The 18,935-nt window shown below is 36.6% G+C and overlaps 1 protein-coding gene across 2 annotated transcripts in view; it reads left to right on the top strand.

Annotated features, from left to right (window-relative positions):
- The first annotated feature begins 1,353 nt into the window (after positions 1 to 1,353).
- camkva (CaM kinase-like vesicle-associated a) overlaps positions 1,354 to 18,935 on the top strand; it is a 30,185-nt gene continuing 12,603 nt past the window's right edge. Inside the window, exon 1 of one of the 2 annotated variants that reach the window (XM_027147383.2) lies at positions 1,354 to 1,540. The gene's annotated coding sequence lies outside the window, so the exon portion shown is untranslated. Of the gene's footprint in view, positions 1,541 to 1,676; positions 1,779 to 18,935 lie in introns of those variants that run through there. The other variant, XM_027147384.2, reaches the window with a different exon arrangement.

Genomic DNA, 18,935 nt, shown 5'->3' with positions numbered 1-18,935 from the left:
ACTTTCTATACTGTTCCTCTAGCGGGTGGACTGCCTGTAGTACAGAGATGTCACCTTTTCTAATGTTAGATTAGAAAAAGCAAAACAGGCAGGTTTTAACATGAGAGTATATCCTGTGAGAGAGTTTGAGTTGGAGAGTTTTAATTTACCTGAATTATCTGGTAAAATCATATTACTGAAGAATAACACTTTAGTAGGTGTATAACCGTGTGCATCATGGGAACGTGCAAATCACATGGTAGGAATCGGCCACCTTGTAATTATGCAACTAATGCAATTGCACCAGAGGTTCCAATCTGTTTAATCCAGTGAGTTTAAATATATAAAGATCAGTCTGACCAAAAGCTCCAGATCACAATGAATGACATGGATAATAAATGATATGACTACATAGCCATGTTATAAAAATCAAAAGGTACTGCCCAATGCCAATTAACCAAATTTGGGGCTATTTTATGTGAAAATGTTAAATGTATCAATTAATTTTTACACAATGAAATACATTTATTATTCATTTCTTTAACATAAATGAAACATCTGTTCGTAGCACATTTTGGTTTTATTTCTTTTAGTCAGTCAAAAATGCACAGTTTTGTCTGTCTTGTTTGTCTTGTCCTGCACTGTCTTGCTTGTCTTGTCCTGCACTGTTTGCACCAGGTCACACAGATGCACTTTATGTATCTAGGACTAACTCACTAAGTCATTAACTCTGTCTTTGTTCTATGTAGCACCAGGATCTTGGAGAAAGGTTGTCTCATTTCACTGCATACTGCAACAGCTATATATGGTTGTGATGACAATAAAAGCTTCTTGACTTGACTTGCTGTTTATAAACCAAAAATTTAAAATTTAAATTGAAAGTACTGTAGTCACTCAGATGAATGGTGAAATCTCTTTAATATAAGTCATACAGGAGCTTGGAATGGTGGAAACGGCTTTCCACATTTGCAGGGGTTGGGGTGCAGAAGGCTGAAAACAGGGCAAATATATTTAGGTATTACATTAAATACAAAAATATAAAATAGTATACTGTACTAACACAAGGGAGGTAGGGAGAGAAAGAGAGAGATACAGACAGACAGAGATACAGATACAGACAGAGAGAGAAAGAGAGAGAGACTAAGAGACAGAGAGAGAGGGAGAGAGAGAGAGAGAGAGAGAGAGAGAGAGAGAGAGAGAGAGAGAGACAGAAAGAGAGAGAGAGATACAGAGACAGACAGAGAGAGAGTGTGAAGGAAAGAGAGATAGAGAGAGGGAGAGATACAGAGACATAGACAGAGAGAGATACACAAACACAGAGAGAGAGATACAGAGAGACAGAGAGAGAGAGAGAGAGAGAGAGAGAGAGAGAGAGAGAGAGAGAGAGAGAGAGAGAGAGAGAGAGAGAGAGAGAGACCTGCGCTCAGCTCTCAGTGGAAGTTGAACTCGAATCTAGTTCGGAATATTTTGTTCATTTTCCCTTCAATAAGCTGACTGTAAGAAAGAGAAGTCTCCCAGCCGGAGATCACAGCACAGCACATACAGCCTTTCAGATAAATCGGTAAGTCGTGTAATTATGTGTCATCTGTTAAACTGAGCTATTTTTTTCTTTATCTGAGGAAACCGGAGTTAAATATCCACGCGCGCACCAGCCTGAGCTCGCGCGTGTAACAGTGACGCACCACAGAGCACTAGTGCCATTTCTATTAGTATTGTCTATTTATCCTTCCTTTTAATGCGCTAAAGTTATATAACGTTCTATTCTACGTTCATCGGAAAAAGAAACTTCTTATGCCACGGTATGTGTACATCAGATATGTGCAGCCTACGTTAGCTTAAGACATCTGAGGATTATAACAAACAACGACAGAGAGACAAATGAGTGTTTGATGTCTTGAGCTCAGAAAATGGAAACATGTACTTTATTTAGCACAAAGGTGGTGTCCTGTACTAAAAGACGTGTAGCCTTTAATATGTGAATTATTATATGCATGCATTTATAGAGGCCACCTGTTATTCAAAGAAAGTGAGTTTTCTGGAGTTTGCATCGTTTTAGATAAGAAAGTCCTTTTTTTTTAAATTTATTATTATTATATTTTATTTTTGTTTCATAAAGTAAATGCAATTGTGTTGCTGTCAAGAAACAGTTTGTTTTGGGGGTATTTATTTATTTATTTATTTTATTATTATTATTATTATTATTATTATTATTATTATTATTATTATTATTAGTTTTGAATTTCTGGAAAAAAAAACTTTTCTAAACATGTTTGATATAAAAGTATTGAAATAAAATAAAATGTTATGAACTGTGCAACATCACGTAATTAGGTTGTCCTTAATGTGTAAATTATAAGCATTGCCAACATTTTTTAAGTAATAGATGACCACAGAAGTAAAATAAAAGTGAAGATAAGTGAATAAACATTATTATACATATTTATTTTAGGAGGGAGGTTGTGGGATTTGTCTATGAGTGAATTTAGAGAAAGCCTCCAAACTTTGCTTGAATATAGTTTGATTACTTTTGGTTCATTATTTTAGCAAAGAATAATTTGATTTTTTTCGATAAGTTATTTGATTTTTTTTTTAAATCTTTCTTTGGATGGAGACAATAATAGAAAATAGGAAATAGGTTGTAATCAGAAACATTTTATGGTTCAATATGTGTTCAATATGGTGGTAGGAAAACCTGTAAACTGCAGACTGGATTAAAACAGAAAGATTAATACTACAGTAGTTTGTAAATATTCCAGGTAGCTGATATAGCTAGTCATATTAGACATGTTTTCTCATCACAGTGTGGGATTGAAAACTTTATTTACTAATGCTTTGTAACTTTACATTAGAGCAGAAAGGCGTTGAATGGACATTGTTTACATGGACATATGAACTGTACCATATGCAGTTTTATTAAATTAAAGTGCCTTTTAAAGGACTGCATCTCTTCACTTTGTCGATGTTACCAAGCACCCAGAGATGGTCCCCTCCTCATGATGCCCTTGAATGTTGGCTGTAACCATAGTGACAGTATTCAAACGTAGTCGTGCTTGATTCGTTGTTGTCCACAACCTTCTTTATTTATTTTGTTAAATCTTTCATCTACACTGTTGGGTGTTTCTAACCGCTCCACTGAGATATGACGTCTAAAACTTTGAAACAGATATATTTAATTCAATTCAGTTTTATTGGTATAGCGCTTTCAACAATGGACATTGTCTCAAAGCAGCTTTACAGAACATACTGTAAGAAATATACTGTAGTACAAAAAGTTTAAGATTAATATTATAAAAAAGTTCAAGTTTAATATTAGACTTATATTTAAATGTTTCTTAATTTAAATTTTTATTTATCCCTAATGAGCAAGCCTGAGTCGATTGTAGCAAGGTAAATGTCCCTTAGATAGAAGAGAAAGAAACCATAAAAGGAACCAGTCTTAAAAGGGAACCCATCCTCATTTGGGTGACACTGGAGGTGTGATTATAAATTGTTATAAAAACCGAAGGGTGTCAATTATCCTAAACTCCTGAATGTATAAATATGAATAATGCCCTTTCTACAATCATATACAGTACAGTCCTACATTTGTGTATTGATTAGGAGGTTGTTGAAACGAAAGAAATCTGAGAACCTAAAGAAAACCTAAGTAAACTTGTATAGAAACCCCACACTGATAGTGACCCACAGACCGGTGTCTTTTTAGTGGGACAAATGTTCTTTAGACTCTAAAAAGTTTCTTTATTGAACTGAGTTCTTTATTAAACAAATGATTTTATTTTAAGAACCATTTCTTGAAATGTTGTTTGGGAAAACAGAAATATATAATTTCTTATATGGAATCGCTGCAAATACCCCTTTTTGGTTCTTCCTGGCACCTTTATTTTAACAAGTGTGGAATGAGGCATTAACACTACAGTACAGTACCTGCTGCCCCACTGTGCTATGATGCAAAGTTTAAAACATCATGCTCTAGATTTCTTTACAGAAAAGAAAATATATTTAACAACAAAAGAAAATCACATGCCTTATGCTTATATAAGCATTAAAATTAGTGCTTTAGTTCTTGATTCCTATTTAGTTGAACTATTTTATGCTGTATATTGTATTATATGAAAGTCCATTTGCGTCATAAAGCTTTAAACATATAAGGACATAAGAATTCATCTCTCGTCGATATTCAGGCTGTGCTTACTCAAGCTTGCAAATTTTATTTTTTTATAATTTTTTTTATTGTATTGAAATTTAAAAGAATTTTGAATGGATACCAAATATATCTTATATGAAGTTTAAATGTGTGTTGCCTCATGTCTCTATAGCATGATTTGGTTTCAGTAATAACACACATGCTCAAACATGTCTTACACATATTGTAGTGAAAACACAAACAAAATATGCAGTTTTATTAAGTGATGTTGATATACAGCAATATAAGCATTTTGGTGTCTGAATCTGGCATATGGTAGCCTACCAATCGGAAGGTTGTGAGTTCAATCCCAGGTCCACCAAGCTGCCGCTGTTGGGCCCCTGAACAAGGCTCTTAACCCTCAATTGCTCAGCTGTTTATACAATTGTAATATTACAGTATATTGAATATATAATATTGTAAATACAGTATTGTTCCACACTATTCATGAATTGCACCAGGTAAAAATATATCACTGTGATTTTATACCTTCATGGAGGCAAAAAAAAAAGTGGGTAGGAAATAAATAAATGAAAATGAGTCGGAAGCATTCAATTATATAAAGCCAGGAAAAAAACTTTGTCAGTTACTACACTATTGACATTATCCAGGATGATCCAGGATTTAAACTCTCATGTAGTACTTAAGCATTTCGTGGTGAATGTCTTCAAAACCTGAAATTTATCAGTGTATTTGTGTGGCAATATGTGACAGACAATGTGTCTATGATGTACAGAACCATTTCTATCGTAAAATATATTGCTAAGATTAGCAGAGGGAAAATGATCAAGCGGATATCAGTATGTCAGAAACACATGTAACCACAGTCACCTTGTTTCCCACGCAGTGGCTGAGAAACAGAAGAAAAATGTGTCTCCTTTTCCCAATGCCTGAATTTATCGGGATAGTTCCGTGAGATGTAGTTAAGCTGGAAAACAGGCAGCATCTTCTCTCTCACTCACTGGGTAAATGATAGTGAACACAGTTGTACAATGGTACAGTACATCTAAAAGAACTCAAAATGTACTGCCACTTTGTGCTACAATGTTTTGTTGTAAAAATTCAATAGATAGTAACCTATAGCCTTAATGATTTGTGATAGCCTCTCGAATAAAGAAAGCGAGAAAAGTCAGGACAATATTAATAGGATATTATCATTCTTTTAAACATTTATAAAATGTGTATACAATTTAAAATAACAGTTATCTGTAGAAGGTTTTCTTGCTGCTTGTAGGACAAATTTCAGAAAAAAGTTCTCAAAATGTATATTACTGCCATGTGATTTGATGATTAGACTCAAAAATCTGTCTATAATATAAAGAATAGACTTGAATTGTTATTGGATGAAATAAACATGAGTATGGAGACATTCAAGCATTACTATGGGTAAAGAAATGAAAATGAATCTGAAGCATTAAAATACATATAATCTGCCAGGAAAAGAAAAAAAATCACCATTGGCAGTTACTACACTATCAACATCATCCAGGATGGTCCGGGATTTAAACTCGCATATAGTTATTGGCCATTTCACAGTGAATTATCAGTGTATTTGTGTGGCAATGTGCGGAGAACAATGTCTCTATGATGTACAGACCCGTTTTTATTGTAAAATATTTATATTAAAATAGATAAAATATAAGCTATGGTCTCAGCATAAGTGCATTAGTTGGCTGAGAAAACCTGTTTGGAAATATGCATTATAGTTAAATGGCTTGTTTGTGTTTGAAACAGCCTTTATAATCTCTCGCCAACACCCCTTTCCACCCCCCACCCCCCCTCACAGTCTGCAATCAACAAGCTCCCAAAACAGCCGGATCATATCCCCGTGAGGAAAAAAAAAGAGAAAAAATAAAGAAAAGCTAGAATAAACTCTTGGCAAAGTTTTTCCATTTAGCTGGAATTAATAATGAACAGGTTTGTAAATACAAGCTTTGAATCCTTTGAACTGACTCCTTTGCATGACAGTTTAGATTTAGTGCATTTTTATTCATTTCTTAAAAAAAAGAAAAAAAAAAGAAAAGAAAATCAAAGGAATGCAACCATTCCCCCGATGCAGATGAATAAATTATGCAGTTTAAATTATGAGTTTGTTGAGTCATAGCTTGACTTCATATACCACACAGTTTAAATCAGAGCTGAAAAGCAGTTAGATGGCGAAGTGTGCTTGAAAGTGATTTCATGACAACCTTAACTAATGTAAGTCCTTAACTCTGTGTTGCTTTGTGTAACTCTGTGTCATTTTATGTAGCACCCTGGTCCTGGAGAAACGCTGTTTCATTTCACTATGTACGACTTCATCTATATATGGTTGAAATGACAATAAAAGCTTGACTTGACTTAATACTAATGTTAGTTAGCATGATAACTCTCAAGCTGAATCATTATAGGTTCGGGGGTTCTAGCTTTGTGTACATGAATGAGAACAGGAGCAAAAGAATCTCATTCAGTATTATCTACAGTACCTAACTCTTGGAGACCTATTCACAAATTTTGAAAAGTCTTGCCTAATGCTCCTTGAAGATAAACTCTCAAAGCAGACACATTATGTAGTATTTTTAGACATGCTAAACTTCAGGATATCGGGCTATTTACATAGTCATACATCATCATTTACCTGCCTGCAGCAGGACACTATAAATCCTTCATTTTTATGTCATCTACATCTACTTTTTGACTGTCAAGAGATGTTATAAATGGAAAATTGCTTAACTTCTCTATAAAATCCAGTGTAATTTTTTTTTTAAATTACCACGAATTTCATCAGCAGACAAATAGTACAAGCAAGATTTCCTATCCCTTTCAGTAAAAAAAAAACAATACTCGACATGACTGGAAAGCCTGCTTGACATACAATAGTATAAGTCAGTAATGAAGAGTTCAATCCAGTGTGGTCTAGAAGTTTAAACTTGCATTTTTAGATATCTACAACCATTACGGTTCACTTCGTTTAAAAAGCAAAAAGTATTATAATGTTAGACTATGAAAATGAATGCTCACATTGGAATAAAGATTTTTTGGCAATTTGGCATATAAAATTGAAATAAAATAAAACAAAGGACACTTTTTGTGTGTGTGTGTGTGTGTGTGTGTGTGTGTGTGTGTGTGTGTGTGTGTGTGTGTGTGTGTGTGTGTGTGTGTGTGTGTGGTAGTGTGTGGTAGTGTGTGGAGTTTGCATGTTCTCCTCGTGCTTCAGGGGTTTCCGCAGATTTCCTCCTCAAGTCTATAGACATGTTGTAGGCTGGCTGGCATATCTGAATTGTCCATAGTGTGTGAATGGCTGTGTAAATGTATGCCCTGTACAGTAATGGGTTAGCACTCCATTATCTATGTTTCCTGTTACCCTGTGTAGGATAATCAGTACAGAAAATGAACAGATGGATAATAATCAAAACTCCAGAGAAGTGAATGTTCTCCCCATGTCCGAGCATGATTCGCTCTGGTTCCATTCACTTTAGAAACATGCATAGATAGATTGAATACTTACTAGATTTTGTGTTTGTGTTATGTTTGTTGGGTCTGTGTGATATGTAGGTTGGTGTTATATACAGGGTATAATCCATCTTTGATCCACTGCTTTTGGATTAGGCTACTAATCTGTTATAATCCTAATTTGGATAAACAATGAATTGCAGGAATTTTCCATAAATGAAATGGACAGCCTATTGAATGCTGCAGTAATACCTGTAGTGTAGAGTCAATACCCCGCTATAAAATTTACTGTTTCTTCCTAAAGCACATGAGTCGGCTATCGTCACAATGTGAGGTAAAATAAATGATGTTTGTCTCCTCCTTATTGTTTAGATCTGACATGTTCTTACATTGTGGGCACGGTGGCTTAGTGGTTAGCATGTTCGCCTCACACCTCCAGAGTTGGGTGTTCGATTCCTGCCTCCACCTTCTGTGTGTGTGGAGTTTGCATGTTCTCCCCGTGCCTCGGGGGTTTCCTCCGGGTACTCTGGTTTCCTCCCCCGGTCCAAAGACATGCATGGTAGATTGATTGGCATCTCTGGGAAAATTGTCCTGATTGTGTGAGTGAATGAGAGTGTGTGTGCCCTGCGATGGGTTGGCACCCTGTCCAGGGTGTATCCTGCCTTGATGCCCAAAGATGCCTGAGATACAGTAGGCACAGGCTCCTCGTGACCCTAGAAGTTCGGATAAGCAGAAGAAAATGAATGAATGAATGAATGAATGTTCTTACATTGTGTATTAAAGCCCTAGAAAAATGCCATTTTTGTGCTCTGCAGATATAATAATAATAATAATAATAATAATAATAATAATAATAATAATAATAATAATAATAATAATAATAATAAATCATTTTCATTCAGAGTTACAGAAGAGTATGATATTGTTAGTAGTCTTTAAAGCTCCAATATCTAATACACACATACACATTAATAAGGTTTGTTTGTGCTTTATGCTTTTTTCTACTGACATCATGTCCCTTACAGCACAGTTTGTTTGTGGCAGAGGTAGTGCCATTTACTTAATTCCAGTCATTAACAGGATGATGATTCACCATTTTGCTAAATTGCCAAGAAGTGCCTACTGTTGAATAGCGCAGCTGAAAAAGAGCCATTTGCTTCTTATTAATCATTGTCTTGTCAGCAAGAAACAATTTTTAAAATGGTTGCTTCTCTTCATTATACATCTTCCTATGTTTCTCCTTTGATATTCCGATAACGACCTTAATGTTAATGAAGAACTTTTGCTATAGGATTGTATGTAAATTGTCTCTGTAATGTCAGCTCTTTGAGAGCCCCTTATATGTTATATTAGCAGCTGTATGCTTCACACAGTCAAGTGATTCAGGGTGGGTTTGCCAAAACACTCATCAGGTATTTCATCACATCATTCTTCTTGCATTTAAATCTATGTTCATCTGAATGAATTCACATGGAAGCAACTAGTGTCAGGAAAGGTAGACGCAAATGCAGGTGAGTTTATTTCACAATTAGATGAATCCAAAAATATGTGAGGCAGGGTCAAGATAAAAAAAAAATAAGCAGTTTAATAGCAAACAGTGTGACAAGGGCAAGGAAAAATACAGTGGTCAGAAAAGCTAGGCAAAAGTGAAAGAAAAAACAAACAAACCGGTAAACAGACTCGGATTATAAGGCTTGATAACGAAATGCAGTAAAACTAGAATCGACCTTTGGCAGAGCTTGTCCATATAATTAAAGATGATGGATAATCCTGGACAGGCTTAGAAACACAAATATTTGAATTGTTTGAATGGCTTTATGTGCATAAGACTAAAAACAAAGGCACTTGAGCAAATACATTTGAATTGATTATGTTTGCATCTGTCATGCTCTGTTCATAAGTACTGTCTATATGTGTGCTGTTTAAATCTCTGTTACATTTACCTACAGAAATCATCTGTTTGATTCTTGCGGCTGTTTGATTCTTGTTTGATTCTTTGCGGCTTCGTATACTACGAAATACAATTCGTCTGTTAAATCTCTGATAAAGCTTTTGGGAACCACTTGCAGAAATGGCTTGTATGCAGCATACACTCTTCCTTAAGTTGTGTTATTCATATTGTTATTAATATTCGTTGTTATTAGGAAACTCTGGAATTCTTTTGGGTTTTCTTCTGGTCTGGTCAAAGATTTGAAAATAACAATTAATTATACAGTATATGTTCAAGAATTCAGACACTTCAGTATCTTTTGGGACAAAGCCGTATTCCCAATGTATTTTTGTGTTTTGCAAAATTTTGCTGTTTATAACTTGGTTCTCGGTTTAGTTCTTGTCACAGATTGTCCCATTTGACCTGTTTTAATGAATCTCTCTGTCTGCATCCTTCACCCTTATGCATCTCCTAATGATGATTAATGAAAAAGTCTCTCTACACTCAAATCTTCTCACTCTATGACATTGCACATCCCATCTCTAATTCAAATGTTTTGTCATAGCTATTTATTCATCCTCTGTACCGCTTATCCTACACATGGACTCCTATCCCAGGAGACTCAAAACACAAGGTGCGGGACACCCTATGAACCCATCACAAGAAATTATTTCACACACTGGACTATTTAGAGATGCCAATAAGCTTACAATGAATGTTTTTGGACTGGGGAGAAAACCAGAGTCTTGGAGAAAACCCCTGAAGCATGCAGATAAACTCCACAAACACACACACAGGTCAGAGCCAGCAATTGAACCTGTGAAGCCACTAAACCTTTGGTATTCTTGTATAAGAGGCACATACACTACCTCACACTCCTCTACCAAGTTCCATAAGCACTCAGAGTTTTGTGGAAGTATTGCTGCCACCTCAGGAGATGCACTGACCATGCTGATAAGTCTGGCTTCAGGAGACTTGCATGACATGACGCATCACCAGATGGAGTAGGAAATGTTGACTTTGTAGCAGCATGAACAGAGAAGGCGGGTGCAATACTCATTAACATCTCCATTTCATATTCCTCTTTAGATCCACCACTTGATGGCTGTTCACTCCGGTTCAGATAGCAGCTACAAATTTCTAATGTCCATTATTAGCAGCAGCACATTATAGGTTTTTTATTTTTATATTCTCTATAGCCATACATTTGCATACAAATGCTGCAGCTAATGTAAAGTAGTAACCGTATTCCTATAACTGTTGGAACACATTTGGTAGATTTCAAAAGATAGTGTTTGCAATTTTTAAACTAATAAATATTTGTATCAATTCATGTGTGTACATGTTTGGACATTATAAAGATCATTTGAGTCAGATAGTCTATAAGTAGTCAATGTTTCTTTGGCTCTTGGATGGTAAGTTGGTCTATAATTTAGCAGTATCATGCAAGTAAGTGTGTGTGTGTGTGTGTGTGTGTGTGTGTGTGTGTGTGTGTGTGTGTGTGTGTGTGTGTGTGTGTGTGTGCCCTGCGATGGGTTGGCACTCCGTCCAGGGTGTATCCTGCCTTGAAGCCCGATGACGGCTGAGATAGACACAAGCTCCCCGTGACCCGAGGTAGTTCGGATGTGGTACAAAATGAATGAATGAATGAATGAATGAATGCAAGTAAGAGGGCATTTATACTGAAAATAACCAAAGGTGCAGATATTCACTATAATTGCATGATTGCAAGTGCGATATTGCATTTATTCTTGCTCTAGACCCCAAAGACGCCACACTTATTTTATAGCATTCACCTTGAATTGTACATGGTGGTGAACACAGCCAAGTGGAGTGTTACACACAGTGAAACATCCCAATGTGGTTATAGGAAATATAAGCATGCTACTCAGCATGCTGCTTGACCAATCAAGTTAGAGGACCCAAACTAACTGTTCTCTAACTGACCCTCAAAACGAAACACATCCAACAGCTGAGAAAGCAAACAAGAGGTCACACTATATTGTTTTGTTGATACCTTGGCATCCAATAGGTTAATTTTATGAACTGTCTACAATCTAATAAAAAAAAAAAACACTAATTAACACTAACACTATTAATTACGCAGCCAGATATGATCCAATTCATACTAATATCTGTGCTAAAGTACAACAAACATGTTTGTCATGGCTGATTTTACTTTTGTTCCTCCAGCCATACACAAAATTAGGTCTAAGGTGATATCTTAGATAAGTAGATGGTTTTATTAGCATTTTATAAAAATTTCCCTACATATTAATTTGGGAATTACTTAAAATACTAACCTGTAAAACAAAATCTGCAATTTGAACAGATTCTTTGCAAATCAGAGCATGATTTAAATTTTTTAACACGTATTTAAATTTGCTTATTTACATTAACAGTATTTGGCAGATGTCCTCATTTACAAAAGTGCTTTTGAAGCTTCTATCAACAGATACATCGATCCTGGTTCAGTGGGTCATGGACTAAGAATACTATCAAAAGTCTGTTGGGAGGAAATATAGCAAGAAATGAACATGGTGTATGGTGTTCTTGGTATGCCGTGGTTAGTACTACCAGAAGTGGTGGAAGCAAACATGTAATCCAATGACAGGGTCCTGGACACTCAGGACTCATTGGTGTTCATGGGGAGTTAAGTAACCAGTCTGGAACAATCCTACAGAAGAGTTACTGTAAAAAATGTAATGCGGGCTACGAAAGAAATGTGTCAAAATGCACAGTGAATCACAGATTGCTGCATACAGTATGGGGCTGAGTAGGAAGACAGGTGTAGGATCCACCTCGCACCTGTGGAGGGGTGGGATACAGTATATTAGCTCTCCAGGTCCGATCTCACAGAAGAGCTTCTGTAGCACGAATTATCCATGTAGATGTTACTTTGGTACCTACCACTTACCTAAACACTTTTACTTACTTTTACAGCATTTGGCAGATGCTCTTATCCAGAGCGACTTACATGATCTCATTTTTGTACGACTGAGCAATTGAGGGTTAAGGTCCTTGCTCAGGGGCCCAACAGTGGCAGCTTGGTGGACCTGGGATCGAACTCACAACCTTCCGATTGGTAGCCCAACACCTTAACCACATCCTGCCACACTGCGTCCTCTTAATTCTAAACAATCGCAATCTGATCAAACAAATCCAATCCATGGAAGTTCCAGCTCACAACTCACAGGGCTTAAAGGATCTTCTGCTAACATCTTAATGCCAGATACCACAGCACATCTTTAGAGGACTTGTAGAGTAAATGCCTTGAGACCTATTTTTTTTTTTGGTGGCTCAAGAGGAGCTACACAATAATAGGCAGGCTGGTTTAATGTTATGGTTGATCAGTGTACATTATCATCCAAAATTACATCCATATTTGTTGCTTGAATAAATCAGAATATACAGTATAGGAATCTTATTTACCTGGTGACAAAACAGTTTGCTGTGGTGTTAGAAGCTGTACATTAAATGAATTTTGAATATAATTATTAATTCTCGCTTGCTTTTGTCTAAACAGTTCAAAACCTCTGGGGTTAAAGAGAAACCGTTTATTTTAGTTGTATCCAGTGGAACTTAAATCTCTGCTAATTTGTGTGAGGGCTCCTGAGAATGAAAAAGCAGCCTTTACTCTGTTGGAATCCAGACATGCTCTTGCTTTCCCACCCCTTTTTGTTTCCCTGGAAACATGTTATTATGAGGCGGGTGCTTGTCTTTAAGTGATTCTTCCTGTCTTTTTTCTCTTTTCCCCCTTGTTTTTAACCCTGCCTTTTTTTTTTTAACATGGAAGCATGCCCACCAAGAAACTGATCAAGTTCTCTGAGCATCACTCCCCCTCGTTCTCTCCGTCTTCTAAACTCTACACCGTCTCCATCGTAGTCGCTGCTTTTCATTTGTCTGCTTACTGAGTAACATTTGAAATGTCAGGATGAGATTCTGTTTCTTTTGTTTCCACTGATTAGAAGTAGGAGAAAGTAAAAAGTCTAAGAATTGGCTGAGAGTTTGATGATGAATTATTCATAAAGGCATGGACAGAGAGGCAAGTGAAAAAAAAAAAAAACAGATGGATGGAAGTGGAAGTGACTTCATTGCTGCAGTTTTTTATCTGTGTCTATGAAGGCATCTCATTCGCCATAACTATTAATAGTGCAATTCCTCGTTCATTCATGGCTCCATCAGATTCCCCGAAGATATGAAAAATGAGATAAGAACTGAAATTTTGGTTGTGCATAACGAGGGATAAGAATAAGTTGTATAATTTATCATTTTAAAGGTGTGTGTACTTCCTTGCGCTCTGCAGTGTTATGGCAATGCAAAATAAACACACACACATGCACACACACATACACACACACGCAAGCACACACACACACACACACACACACACACACACACACACACACACACATACACACACACACATTTACATATGTAATTCTAAATTAGTGAAATATTTTTCTATTCAGTACCAACCATATGTTTATAGGGACATTTTTGCAGGGACATTTGTTTTCCATAATTAGATCAAAAAAAAAATCCCACACTGGTGGCTTTAAGGGAACACATTGTAGTCTATGGCTGTGCTTATGTAGGGCTTGGTAACCAAGGCAACAAACAACATCAGAAACAGAATGATCAGCCTAGTCGGCTGGGCGTGAAGAGAAGTAAAGAGCAGTAATACACTAAAGTGCGTGCTCACACACACACACACACACACACACACACACACACACACACACACACACACACACACACACACACACACACACACACACACACAAACCAATTAAGACATTTTTTGCTGAATGCTTGTAAGATATTGTGGACATCACAAATTTGCACAGAGGTAGGATGTTTACCCCAGAGCTAACCTGTGTCATGTTTTTTTATTGCAGCATGTTGAGTTTATGAAGTGTGTTTGCAATGGAGACATAACTTATTACTAGTTTACAATAGAACTAATTGTATAGTCTATTGTGGAGTATTGTATTTAGTGTTAAAGTTTGCTTAGCATAATGATTTCCTGAGACGTTGTACCAAAATGCCTTCATATTGTTGCACTCCTGCTAAACACCGAACTAGATTATTTAGAGGTTAGCTGATGAATACCAAATCATTACCATGTACAGTGGCCTGTCGTGAACATAGGAAGCAACAATCAAAGGGCATCAAGTTTTGATCGAGAAGCACAAGGTTTTTTGGGTTTTGGCTCGGCCTTGAACCATCTGCACCGCCTCACCACAGCTTGAGTGTCTTCACTCTTTGAAGCAGTCCAAGGACCCCGCTGTCTGCCAGGCTTACCATGGACATTGAAAAATGCTTTGCAGAAATCTTTCGAGAATATGTTGAGCTCTGCATTACGGACATAGGGCTTGCTTCAGTAAGGACAGTTAAAGATAACAATCGTTCACTTATTCACTCATAAGTAACAGTAACAAGTATCTTCATCACAACCAATTAATGAATAGTATTCCTGCTTTTTATCAGACCATTATTGACTATATAATCAAATAAATCTGTTGTAGCTCACTAGCTAATGAATTGTGCACTTTGCTTCGATCCTAGGGAACACTTTTCGAGTTCACTATGAGACCGTGCACCATGATATATACAAGACGAATGAATGTGTCCCAGAGGGCATACTCTTTGGTAGGATACATAAAACCAGTCATCCAAATACAACAGTATCCTTATGCCTCTAGCTATGAGAGGCAGCACAGCTGCCTGCATGTATCTTGAGAACACCCATATACTGTAGGTAGAGAGAGTCTGAAGTGTACGACTTTGTATTGGTATGCCTGTATTTGGAAGGGAACCCTCAAAAAGCATAATATGCAATACTTTTATTGATCTATTGGTGGAATACAAGTTGGCATGAATAACCATGCTTCTAGCCATGGAATGGGAAGACCCAACGTCTAGCCATGGAATGGGAAGACCCAACGTCTAGCCATGGAATGGGATGGCCCATGGGGTAAAGGACGGTCCAACGCAGAAGTTTATAGAGACTGCTATGGCCTGTTTTATGTACCAGCTATTAAAGTATCATTCATATTCATTTCTGGACAATGCTAAATCCAAAGTCTTGTATCACTATTCCAATTCCAGATCCAAATGGACTGTTCATCGTTTGACTGTAAATGTCTTCTAAACATAGCTACAGACTCCTCAGAGGGTAAACTGGCTGTTTTGCTATTTTTTTTTCACCCCTCTTTTGGCCACTATTCCAAAAGTCTAGTTTTGTGGAGTGTCTGCACTGTGAATAGCTCTTCTCATCTGAAATGTGGATCTTTCCAGCTCCTTCAGAATTACCCTGAGCTTCTTGATTGATAAGGCTCTGCCGGACAGTCAGGCTATTTAAAAAAAAAAAAAAGCCAAACATTGATCGATACATTTAGAGAACATTATCCAAGACTTGTTTTTCACAAAGCCTAAATATCGGTAGATTTTGGGTTGGCCATGTTCAGTAGTGGTTAGTGGCTCATGTGAATGACAGTCAGGAATTTTTACCTGCTAGCTTCATATGTTGAAATATATTGTGACAGATCTGTACGGAATTTTACTATCTAACTTTTCTTTCCCGTCACCCTGCTGAAGAGTAGCTAAACACAAAGTCATAATACTTTACACACAGAATCCAAGCAGTGTTTCTCAATGTAGCAGCACTTTAATGTTGCACTATAGAAATGCACTATAGAAAGGTAAAATGTGCACATTATCATTCAGATGTAGAGTGAGACTTTGATGAGCTAGATTTGATTTTAAATGACTAAAAAACAACCACAGGCGATCGAACTTTGAAAAAAAAATTTCTGATATAAAATATGCTTTTTGATGTACAAAATAAAATAAAAATGTGGTACTGTATATGTAACAGATAACAATATTTTAGAGCATTTACTACTTGTTTATAAACTGTTGTACCTGTTTGATGATTGAGAGCAGCCAGAAATGCTGATCTAGATGATAAGAACAATAACAGTTTAAAGTGTGCCACTATTTGTGTCTTTTGTATAATGCATCTAGCAGGGTTGTGGGTGGCCAGAAGGGTGATTAATTAAAGACCCTGGAACTCTGCTGATGAGCAGCGAGACGCCCCTGCCTTTGAGCTAGTTATTTATGGAATGACTCACCTCCTTTTCAGGAGATATCAGCATTATTGAAGTAAAAAAATTTGTTTGCAGCATCCTGTCTCAAGAGATTATTTTTGCGCACAAAGATATTTTTACAGTTGCACAGGATACACACCAAGTATCCAAGCTAAGCAGGTCAGAGTTAATGACTTTGTCATGTTATGGAATTTAAATCAGCATCCAGTCACTACGCACTGAAGAGTAGAGTTTAAAGGTATTATCTATGCTTGCAGCCAGAGCTGAGAATAAAGCACAATAAAACAAATTTTTGCATAAGGTTTTGATATCTAAAGTGTATAAAAGAGGATCAAGCTTCAACGCCTGTAGTGTGTGAGATCAAATCTTTGTGTCCCCTGACTGCAAGCAGGCCTACTGAGATCTTTAATGCTTTATCTCAGCTGTGCAAGTTCTCCTGCTGTGCTTGTACCAGACCAGTTATTAAGCATTTCTAACAGTTATTTTGGCTCTTCTTCCTTTCCTCCTTGTCCTGAAAGAACAATATCTTGGTCAGACAATACATTGATGGTGTCATACATGAACATACGTGGGTGGGTTGAAAGGGGAGTTTATGGTTAAGTTGAGGAATGGAGGCAGGGTGTTTTGACACTTTTCCAAACCACCTCTCAGATGGTATTGGGGTAACTGTGTGCAACAGCCTGACATCTTTTCCACACAAGAACTAGTCTGTAGTTTCTTTTATTTTGATCTCATATACTGTGTGTTTAGATTACATCTCTTATATTAAAAAAAAAAAAAAAATCAAGTTCATAACTAAAGTCACATATAGTTTTTTTTATCTTATTAGCATTAATGTTGATCATTTTTTGGCATTTTTCTCCCACAATTAATTTTTTAAGCATATCCTTTTTTTTAAGCTTAAACACACATCATTTTTGTTTATGTGAATGTATATTAAAGAACAAAAGAAAAGGGTTTGAATATTTATTTCCCCTCACTATAACTAAAAAGGAGAAATTAATAGTGGGCAATGCATTTTCATTTGCAAAAAAACAATTTGTTGATAATAAATGACCTCTGACAAAAAAGCTATGTTACAATTATTAAACGCTGAATGAATATCTCATTTCATAGCTCCTAAAACACTTTGTTTTCCTTTTTTTTTTTAACAGGATCCCCAATACAATTATCTCCCCAGTTGCTGCCTTTTCCCACCTGCTGTCTTACTCACCCCACTCATACAACAATATCCAATCTAGAAGTGTGAAGCAAGCTTGTATATTTCTGAGATATTTAAAGATAGATCCTACATCTTCTGAAATGAATACTGACTGCCCACATCTGTATATGTAAACTGGTTGACACCTAGGATTGGTCAGCAGCTTAGCATTAACAAACAACTAATGAGTTATAGATATGGTAATTAGATTATGTAAGTGGAAGCTTGAAATGAAAAAAAAAGCACTAGAAACAGGGTCTTTGGAGCCCAGGGCCCATTAATGTAATCTCACAGAAGAGCCACTGTAACATGAATTATCTAAGCGAATTTACATGTACATTTATGGCATTAGGCAAAAGCCCTTATCCAAAAAGACGTCAAAATGCGATTTTAAGTCTCTATCAGTTACCCTGGTACACTTGGTTAAAGAGGATACCGTGAACCTAAATTTTCAATATACACATAAAACAAAAAGTGAAAACAAGAGCTGGTTTAAGTGTTTCAGGAAGAAGTAGACTTTTATCCGTCGTTTGAAGATAGCCAGTAACTCAGGTGTTCGGACATCTAGTTCATTCCACCACCGCTGTGCCAGAACAGAAAAGAGTCTTGCTGTATACCTACCTCTTACCCTGAGAGATGGTGGTAGTGAATGTTACTTTGGTACCACTTACCTTAAGACGGAACTACCACCTCTTTGTGTAAACAGTATTCCCTAATGCCAGTGCCCTCTTTCAGAAGGATAATGCATCCTTCCACACTTCAAAAAACTGTTTATAAATGTTTGCGGAACATAACAAAAAGTTCCAGGTGTTTACTCGGCCTCCAAATTTCAAATGATTGCAATCTGATTGAACAAATCCGATCCATAGACCTTCTGCTAACGTCTTATTGCCAGATTCCACAGCACGCCTTCAGAGGTCTTGTGAAGTCCATGCCTTGATGAGTCAGTGCTGTTTTGGTGGCACTATGGAGACATAAACAATATCAAGGCGGGTGTTTTAATCTTACAGCCGAATGGTGTTTATGTGTATCATGCTCTCAGGTATATAGCTATAGTGCCATAACAGTGTTTGTCCCAAATCACTTTTGGAAGAA

This window comes from Tachysurus fulvidraco, chromosome 5, assembly GCF_022655615.1.
Source record: "Tachysurus fulvidraco isolate hzauxx_2018 chromosome 5, HZAU_PFXX_2.0, whole genome shotgun sequence".
In the NCBI taxonomy this organism is placed as follows: domain Eukaryota; kingdom Metazoa; phylum Chordata; class Actinopteri; order Siluriformes; family Bagridae; genus Tachysurus; species Tachysurus fulvidraco.
This window is presented reverse-complemented; position numbering and strand designations above follow the sequence as displayed.